Source organism: Jaculus jaculus, chromosome 12 (assembly GCF_020740685.1).
Source record: "Jaculus jaculus isolate mJacJac1 chromosome 12, mJacJac1.mat.Y.cur, whole genome shotgun sequence".
NCBI classification, from domain to species: Eukaryota; Metazoa; Chordata; class Mammalia; order Rodentia; family Dipodidae; genus Jaculus; species Jaculus jaculus.
This window is the reverse complement of record NC_059113.1, coordinates 67,322,614-67,333,639: the sequence shown is the minus strand read 5'-3', so window position 1 is coordinate 67,333,639 and position 11,026 is coordinate 67,322,614.

Sequence of the window (11,026 nt, the reverse complement as noted above, 5' to 3'; positions counted from 1 at the left end):
ATCATGTTTTAAAAAGAGAGTTAATTTTGTTATAAGCACTGGACTTAAGATGCCAGAAATGAGACAGTTACTTTACATATAATAGAGAAGAATCTGGTCTTTTGTTGAGCCAAAGGAAGTAGCTAAATTCTTATATACCCTTGACTGAAGTTTGATAAAGCTTAAGCAAGCTATCCCAGCATACTTTAGCCTGTAAATTAGTTTTTTGTTCCTTAAAAGTTTGTAAACAGTTGAAAAATATTTAACTTTAGGCATGGTGTTTATGTTTAGCCTGAAAATTCTTTACTACACATGCACATCTTTATCCATATATTTTAACATTTTGATCTAAGTACCACTCAAAAAGCATTTTTTAAACTTTTATTTTTTTATTTATTTCTTTCAAAAAGCATTTTTAATGAGCATTTTGTGTCCAACATTGAAAAATTCCTTCCCAGTTTTTTCAATCGGCTCATTTCACACCGTAATTAACTTTTTTATAGGACTATTAAAAGAAACTACACCAAACTGATTAATCTTATTATTCACTGACAAGCAAGTCATCTAGATTAAAGACAATTTTATGTCATAATACCAATAACACACTTGGAAATGATTTTATTAGGAGTAACTAAGGCAAATTTTGTTTCTATCTTGAGGCAGGCTGGCCTAGAAGTCAGGTCAATTGCCTCCTCCTTTTAAGTAACAGGACATTACAATCTTTTTTTTATTTTAAAATACCTGACAAATTATAAGTCACCACCTCAGAGAGAATTCCATTGTTTTCAATAATCCTCTATGTAAATTGAAGTTGACCTAGAACATAAATTCAGTAATTATATTTATGATGTTATGTAACAAAGTATGGCATTGTTTATGTAAAACTTCAGTTCACCATAGTCTTTAGTTAAATGTAACTTGTTTTTTCTTTCTTGTGGCTTCTTGTTGCCAGTACTGCAGGCCACTACAGTGGGTGGGGCTCACATACATCTTCCCTGGGCACTCACCCGGGGTCCAGTCTGGTACACGTGGAGGTAATGGCCGAGATGACTGCCGGCCCTCTGGCCCAAGACCAGCTACCCAAAGAGGAAAGAGGGGAGGGGGGGCGCTGGGAAAGGAGCAGGCCCTGGGACTGCAGGTGGTGAGGGCGCAGGAGAAAGAGGCAGAGACATGGCATCTGCATGGGCTGAGGTGCCATTGTCTGGGCACAGATGAGCCTGCCACCCAACCTGAGCCGCTTTGGAACACTTGCAAAGCTGGCTTACAATCTTGCTGCAGCCCTAGTGGAGAAACTTGGAAGGAGATGAAAAGAGAGGAGAAATTTCCTTCCTTGGCTCTTCATTTCCTAGCCAAATAAGCTATGTGGGTCCATGTGTGTGGAATCACATGAGTCCCTAGAAATCATCCAGAGGGCGACCTGGAGGACTTCTTCCCAAAAGGAGCCAGCCTCCCTCTGGGAGAGCTTAATTCCTTTAACTTTCAGGAGAGCCTGTAATCTATGAATCTGTAATTTCTTTTAGTGGGACACAATATGAGTCATGATAGAAAAAGAGTGGACTGGCAAACTGCTCTGTAGGCTTTTAAGAGGTCGATTGTTACTGGCTTTTTGTGTTGGAGAGAAATATTAGACTGAAGGTTTTTGCCAACACCCAGTGGGCTGTTGGGGTCCAGGCAGAGGACAGCTGGCCTTCAGTCAATACCAAAGAGTAGCCTCGGCCAAGAGCTGTCAGTTGCTAGTTTGTCATGTCTGGTCCCTCCTGATGATGGACAGAAAATAAAGGAGGATAAAGAGAAACCTGCCGACCCTCAAAAACGTGGCAGCAAAGGTCACATGGGCTGATCTCCCAATCTCTCTGGAAGAGCACTCCTATCCTATCCTGTGTCATAGGGTCCCTGTTCAGGCACCAGCTTTGGGTTCCTGTGTCCTCTGGGGCCCAGCTGCATGCAGTTCTCCCAAAGGCATCCCTCACAAAACACAGCTGAATGAGTTCTGAAGTATCATCCAGTACAGGATTTTCAAGGTCAAGTTGATTCAGGGTCCTGGCAGATTATGAATGAGTGAAGTTGATCATAAGACAGTTGGGAGCAAGGTGGGCATGGTGACCACATACTGCACGCTCAGTTAAAAAGATTCCAATCTTGAGAGGAAATAACATATAGACCACTAGTTTATTTAGTTCTCCTAATCTCTGCCACCTCCAATTTATCTGAATCAACTCAACCTCTGAGAAGTTTCTTTTTCCTCAGTTTAGCGGATGACTGATCCCAAGCTCTTTATACTTATAAATCTAGAACTTCTGAGAGAATTCATCTTTATTTACCTATGTTATTTATTTATTTGAGACGGAGGGAGTGAGGGAGGGAGAGAGACAGAAAGAGAGAGAGAGAATGGATGTGCCAGGGCCTCCAGCCACTGCAAACGATCTCCAGACACATGTGCCACCATGTGCATCTGGCTGACGTGGGACCTGGAGAATCAAACCTGGGTCCTTTAGCTTTACAGGCGTATGCCTTAAACACTAAGCCATCTCTCTAGCCCCAGAATTCATCTTTTAAACTGATCCAAACTCTTCCTACTTTTTTATTGTGACCAACTGTCACAAGAAAAAGCATAATCAGAAAGACAGGTTGCATTCCAGGCAAGCTGAATCAAGAAGAAAGTCTGAGCACTTCTGGTTAAGATGGCAGCGTAGGTACCATGCTAAAGCAGCCTAGGGGGGAAAAAGACCAAAAATCTCAGCAAAATACACACTTTTACTAAAAAGTGGGGTGTATAGGAAATTGAAGTGGCAGCGGAGAAGTAGAAGAGATCCAGAGCATCCAGAGCCCGCACAGGCTAGCAAAAGTGGCCCTGGCAGCTCTGCCAACTGCAGCAGTGGTGGCAGCGCACCAGAAAGCCGCCAGAGTCGGCTTGAGACACAGAAAAAGCCAGGTGCGGGGAACTTCCCCTCACACCGGAGATCTCCGCAACTCAGGAAACGTGAAGGGAGAGTGGCAGTGAGCAATGGAGGAGGTAGAAGAACATGTGGAACAGTGAGAGAACTAGAGCAGCTGTGGCTCCCTCCCTTCCCCCACCACCTCAGCCTAGCTCCAGCGACAGAGCAGCGGTCCTGGGACCCAGCCATGCCAAATTGAGCCAACAGCAGGACCCAAACAGAAGCATAGTACAGCAGCAACATCAGCAGCTCCGGCACCAGTAACAGTGGCCCCAGCAGCAGCAGATACAGTAGTGGCAGCAGCAGCAGACCCAGCAGCAGCAGCTCAGTGGCAGCAGTGGCGGTGGACCCAGCAGCAGCAGATTCAGCAGCAGTGGTGGGCTCAGCAGTGGCAGCTACAGCAGCAGCAGCAGAGATAGCAGCAGTGGTGGACCCAGCAGCAGCAGCTTTAGCAGCAGCAGTTCCAGCAGCAGGGGTGCTGATCTGCAGGGCCACACTTGCCAGGCTCAGTTTGCCACACAAGAAAAGCCAGTGCCCAGCCCCAGAAATCAGAACAGCAGCCCGACGACCAGGCAGCAACTTGACTGAGACCAAAATCATCCAAGGTAACTGGGATTGCACCAGGGAAGGGTCTCACTTGGTCACAAGCTGACTTGGATCCCTCAACAGACCAGAAATCTTAACCTCTTTGTTGATAGCGGGTCTGGTTGTTATAATAACTACTCTTGCATACATACTTGGGGCTGTTTTTATAAAATTTTTATTAGCATTTTCCATGATTATAAAAAATATCCCATTGTAATTCCCTCCCTCCCCCCCACACTTTCCCCTTTGAAATTCCATTCTCCATCATATTACCTCCCCATCTCAATCACTGTACTTACATATATACAGTATCAACCTACTAAGTACCCTCCTCCCTTCCTTTCTCTTCCCTTTACATCTCCTTTTTAACTTACTGGCCTCTGCTACTAAGTATTTTCCTTCTCACGCAGAAGCCCAATCATCTGTAGCTGGGATCCACATATGATAGAGAACATGTGGCACTTGGTATTCTGGGCCTGGGTTACCTCACTTAGTATAATCCTTTCCAGATCTATTTGGGGCTTTTTTGATTGAATGTGTACAGTGTTTAGTTAAATTTTAGAATCTACCTGTATTTTATTCCACTCAACCTACTTGAATACACCCATAACAGGGAAACTCAACCCCTAGGAACACCTTTGTAGATACTCTGAGAGTCTTAAGAGCCACACCTAACACCTTAAGCTCATACCCTGAAGATATATAACATCAAATCAATTGATACAGCTAAGAATACCCAGCTAGCTAGAAAATCCACGCATTAACTTAATCCAAGATGCAAAAATATATACATTATAACACAACAAACACTAAAAAACAAGATGATATAAATCCACCTAAAAGTATAAATGCATCAGAAATTACCTCCAGTGAGAATGAGTTAGAGGAAATGCAAGAGAAAGATTTCAAAAGAATGATTGTAAATATGTACAAAGAGGTCAAAGAACAAATCAAAGGAATCAAAGAGGAAATCAAAGAGGAAATCAAAGAAGATGCAGGACACCAAATTAATGAAATAAAGAAGGCAAGGATGTGAGGGCAATCTGGCTGTGACATCTGTCACCCCATTGATCGCCAGGATTGATTCGGATGATCTGGCTGGTTAGGCGGGTGTACCCTTCCACCCTCACTGCTCCATGTGTGTCCCTCCCAAAGCTGCACACTCGGTCGAAGAGGACGACCTTCTCCGAATAGAGGAGGACTGGTCTTCAGTCAAGGGTATACAAGTAGCTGTGCTCCCCTGCTAGAACCTCCAAACAAGCTCTCAAGAAGGCAATTCAAGACATAAATAAGAAAATAGAAATAATAAAGAAAAACCAGTCAGAATTAATAGCAATGAAGAACACAGTTAATGAAATGAAAAACTGTAGAAAATCTCACCAGTAGAATGGATGAAGGAGAGGACAGAATATCTAAGCTAGAAGACCAGCTGGCAGATGTAATATAGTCCCACAAAGGGAAAGACAAACTTATAGAAAAGTATGAGTGGGAATTTCAAGATATTCAGGACACCGTGAAAAGATCAAATATAAGAATTCAGGGCAGAGTAGAAGGAGAAGAATTCCACTCCAAAGGCATAGTGGCATCTTCAACAAAATCATAGAAGAATATTTCCACCAAATTGGGAAAGAGGTGTCAATGCAGATACAGGAAGCCATTAGAACCCCAGCCAGAGAAAATCTGGAAAGAACCTCTCCTCAACATATTGTAATCAAACTTCCAAACACACATACCAAAGAAAAAATATTGAAAGCAGTTAGAGAGAAAAATCAAGTTACCTACAAAGGCAAGCCCATCAAGATTACAGCAGATTATTCAACACAAACTTTAAAAGCAAGAAGGGCTTGGAGTGATATATTCCAAGTTCTGAAAGATAACAACTGTCAACCAAGGTTACTTTATCCTGCAAAGATATCCATTCAAATAGACGGAGAAATAAGGACATTCCATGACAAAAGCAGGTTAAAGGAGTATTTGAAGACAAAACCAGCTCTACAGAAAATGCTTGATAGAATCCTCCATGCTGAAGAAAGGGAGAAGCACACATATAAGGAACCTAGAAAAAACAAGCAATACTCAAATACTACTTAACACAAGAGAGCACAGGTAGAACCGGAACCACACACACACAAAAAGGCAAACATAAATACACACCTTTCAATAATATCTCTTAATATCAATGGCCTCAATGCCCCAATGAAAAGACATAGGTTTGCAGACTGGGTTAAAAAGCAGGATCCTACAATTTGTTGTCTCCAAGAAACTCACCTTTCTACAAAGGATAGACATTATCTTAGAGGTGAAAGGTTAGAAGATGGTGTTTCAAGCAAATGGGCCTAGAAAACAAGCAGGGGTTGCTATCCTAATATCTGACAAGGTAGACTTTAGTCTAACGTTAGTCAAGAAACACAAGGAAGGTCACTTTATATTGATTAAGGGCACACTCCAACAGGAGGACATTACAATCATAAACATATATGCACCTAATATGGGGGCTCCCAAATTCATCAAACAAACACTGTTAGAACTAAAGTCACAGCTAACACCAAACACAGTGGTGGTGGGTGACTTTAACACCACACTCTCATCAATTGATAGGTCATCCCAGGAAAAAATAAACAGAGAGGCATCTGGACTAAATGAGGTCATAGAAGGAATGGACCTAACAGATATATACAGGACATTTATTCCAAAGGCTGTAGAATATACATTCTTTTCTGCAGCACATGGAACATTCTCTAAAATAGACCATATATTAGGACACAAAGCAAATCTTAACAAATTCAGGAAAATTGGAATAATTCCTTGCATTCTATCTGACCACAATGGAATTAAACTACAAATCAGTAGCAAGAAAGACTATAGAGCATACACAAAATCATGGAAACTAAAAAATACACTGCTAAATGATGAATGGGTCATTGAAGAAATCAAGAAAGAAATCAAAAAATTTATAGAGTCAAACAATAATGAGAACACAACATATCAAAATCTCTGGGACACAATGAAGGCAGTTCTAAGAGGTAGATTTATAGCCTTAAGGGCCTATGTTAAGAAATTAGAAAGGTCACAAGTAAACAACCTAATGCTTCACCTTAAAGCCTTGGAAAAAGAAGAACAAGGCAAACCAAAAATCAGCAGATGGGAAGAAATAGTAAAGATTAGGGCAGTAATTAATGAAATAGAAACAACAACAACAACAAAAAAAAAAAACCCAAAGAATTAATGAAACAAAGAGTTGGTTCTTTGAAAGGATAGAGAAGATTGATAAACCCTTAGCAAATCTGACCAAAAGAAAAAGAAAAGAGAAACAAATTAATAAAATCAGAGATGAAAAAGGTAACATCACAACAGATCCCAGAGAAATTCAAAAAATCATAGGGACATACTATAAAAGCATATACTCCACAAAGTATGAAAATCTGAAAGAAATAACTGATTTACTTGATTTATATGACCTACCTAAATTAAATCAAAATGAGATTAATCACTTAAATAGACCTATAACAAACATGGAGATCCGAACAGTTATCAACAATCTCCCAACTAAAAAAAGCCCAAGCCCAGATGGATTCACTGCTGAATTTTACCAGACCTTTAAGGAAGAGCTAACACCATTGCTTCTTAAGCTTTTCCAGGAAATAGAAGAAGGAATTATACCAAACTCCTTCTATGAAGCCAGCATCACCCTGATCCCAAAAACAGGCAAACATAGAACAAAAGGAAAATTACAGACCAATCTCCCTCATGAACATAGATGCAAAAATTCTCAACAAAATATTGGCAAACAGAATACAAGAGTATATCAAAAAGATCATTCACCCTGACCAACTAGGCTTTATTCCAGAGATGCAGGGATGGTTCAATATATGCAAATCAATGAATGTAATACATTATATAAAAGGGTTGAAGGACAAAAATCACATGATCATCTCATTAGACACAGAGAAAGCATTTGACAAAATTCAACATCCCTTCATGATAAAAGTCCTACAGAGACTGGGAATAGAAGGAACATATCTCAATATAATAAAAGCTATTTATGACAAGCCTACAGCTCACATATTACTAAATGGGGAAAAACTGGAAGCTTTTCCACTAAAATCAGGAACAAGACAAGGGTGTCCACTGTCCCCACTTTTATTTAATATAGTTTTGGAAGTCTTAGCCATAGCAATAAGGCAAGAGACACACATAAACGGGATACAGATTGGAAAGGAAGAGATCAAGTTATCATTATTTGCAGTTGACATGATTCTATACATAAAGGACCCTAAAGACTCTACTAGCAAACTGTTATAGCTGATCAAAACCTACAGCCATGTAGCAGGATACAAAATAAATACACAGAAATCAGTAGCCTTCATATATGCTAACAACAAACACACAGAGGATGAATCAGAGAATCACTCCCATTCACAATTGCATCAAAAAAAAATTATAGTACCTTGGAATAAACCTAACCAAGGAAGTAAAGTATCTCTACAATGAGAACCTTAAAACACTCAAGTGAGAATTTTCAGAAGACACTAGAAAGTGAAGAAACATCCCTTGTTCCTGGATTGGAAGAATCAATATTGTGAAAATGGCAATCTTACTTACCAAAAGCAATCTACACATTTAATGCAATCCCTACCAAAATTCCAAAGTCATTCTTCATGGAAATAGAAAAAGCAATCCAAAAATTCATTTGGAATCACAAAAACCTCGAATACCTAAAATAATACTGAGAAACAAAAATAAGGCTGGTGGTATCACCATACCTGATTTTAACCTATACTACAGAGCCATAGTAACAAAAACAGCATGGTACTGGCACAAAAACAGACATGTAGATCAGTGGAACAGAATAGAGGACCCAGATGTAAGCCCAAGTAGCTATAGCCACCTGATATTCGATAAAAATGCCAAAAATACTCATTGGAGCCTCTTCAGCAAATGGTGTTGGGAAAACTGGATATATATCTGCAGAAGAATGAAAATAGATTCTTCTCTCTCTCCATACACAAGAATTAAGTCCAAATGGATTAAAGACCTTAACATTCAGACCTGAAACTCTGAAACTGCTAGAGGAAAAAGTAGGGGAATCCCTTCAACATATTGGTCTTGGCAAAGACTTTCTGAATACAACCCCAATTGTTCAGGCAATAAAACCACAGATTAATCACTGGGACCTCATGAAATTACAAACATTTTGCACTGCCAAGGACACAGTGAAAAAAGCAAAGAGGCAACCTGCAGTATGGGAAAAAAATCTTCGCCAGCTATATATCTGATAGAGGATTAATATCTAGGATATACAAAGAACTCAAAAAGTTAAATATTAAGGAATCAAACAATCCAATCAAAAAATGGGCCATGGAGCTAAATAGAGCATTCTCAAAGGAAGAAATACAAATGGCATATAAGCATATTAGTCATCAGGGAAATGCAGATTAAAACTACATTGAGATTCCATCTCACTCCTGTCAGATTGGCCACCATCATGAAAACAAATGATCATAAATGTTGGCAGGGATGTGGAAAAAGAGGAACACTTCTACACTGCTGGTGGGAATGCAATCTGGTCCAGCCATTGTGGAAATCAGTGTGGAGGTTCCTAAAACAGCTAAAGATTTATCTACCATATGACCCAGCTATAGCACTCCTAGGCATATATCCTAAGGATTCATTTCATTTCCTTAGAAGTACGTGCTGAGCCATCTTTATTGCTGCTCAATTTATAATAGCTGGGAAATGGAATCAGCCTAGATGTCCCTCAACTGATGAGTGGATAATGAAGATGTGGCACATTTATACAATGGAATTCTAACCAGCAGTAAAAAAAAATGAAGTTATAAAATTTGCAGAAAAATGGATGGACATGGAAAGGATTATACTAAATGAGGTAACCCAGGCCCAGAAAGCCAAGCACCACATGTTCTCTCTCATATGTGGATCCTAGCTACAGATGATTGGGCTTCTGTGTGAGAAGGAAAATACTTAGTAGCAGTAGCCAGTAAGTTAAAAAGGAGATATAAAGGGAAGAGAAAGGAAGGAAGGAGGGTACTTAATGGGTTGATATTGTATATATGTAAGTACAATGATTGAGATGGGGAGGTAATATGATGGAGAATGGCATTTCAAAGGGGAAAGTGTCGGGGGGGAGGGAGGGAATTACCATGGGATTTTTTTTATAATCATGGAAAATATTAATAAAACTTAAAAAAAAATTTTTTCAAAAAGAAGAAAGTTTGGGTCTCATGCACAGTGAATTTCATAACCGTGGATCTCACTTTCTTGAGAAAGTGACAGGTAGTGTCTTTGGCAATAAGGGTAAATAAGAAAGATGAAGTTCCTTGATATGTTTATAATTTGCTCTTCATCTTACAACCTGTGGTTACAAGCTAATCTTGAGGCCTGTTTTTGAAAGTCAGAAGACAGTGTTAAATGCAAGTTTGGGTTTTCACTGAAAAGTATAGCAGGTTCCTACATACCCTTTCTTTTCTGTTTCAGCCTCTCCCCATGGTCAACAGCCCTTTCAGTACCATGCATTTCTTATAGTGAACTAGTCTGTCTACAGTTATGGTTTTACAAAGCATGGAGAGCTTGGGTAAATTGCCTAAGTTTCAAAGCCAGTTAATTGTAAACTCAAGACTCATATCCAGACAGTCTGTCCCCAGTGGATACTTCCATAGGTACTACCCCATGTTGCTTCTTGGAAATGGGAGTCCATGTCTTAACAGGTATGCATTCTTTACCTTTCATGTCTTCATCTGAAAATTTAATGGCCCTCATTTGATTACCACTTCATAGCTAGTTAAAGCACAGATCTGTGATTATTAGGTCATCAAAACTCAAATCTTCCTTTGGCTTGGCACACAAATACATATAAAGCTGCAGAGACATGGCACAGTTTAATGCAATCCAGTACACAGACAAGAGAGATTAGTAGTGAGCCTTCATTACACAGAACAGAAAAAATTGTGCACAAGTGGTCTTGGTTCTTGATTGAGAGGCTCTCACAGAAGTTGCCATTTGCACAATATTGGCAATTCTCCATATGCTTCAACTTCAAAGGATGCTCAAACCACACATCATTGATTGATTTTATGCAAATTAATGATATAAGAGGGAAAATTTCTACTATTTCACTGTCACCTATTTAACTCTTCCTAATTGCCTGGAGGGGAAGCTGAGGTTGGTTCAGAAGCCACAGTATCTGAAGAAGTGGGACACCAGACAATGCTGACTTTTCAGTGAAGTGTCAGTGAGTGGCAAGGCCATGGGCACTTATCTTCACCAAGTAAAACAACCTTGTGCTTACATCATACCTCAGTGGCAGGCAGCCTCTAAAAGGCCCAGAGAATCCCTCTAGGTATCTAGAGCCTTGCATCATCTATTCCTCTTAAGAACTTAATTCTGACCAACAAATCACTTCACCTTTCTGAGGATGGCCTTTCTCTGATTCATGCTACCACACTCCCTCCTTCCCTGGCTACTTTTGACAAAACAAGTCTCTATGATAGGGATTCCTGTGGCAAAGA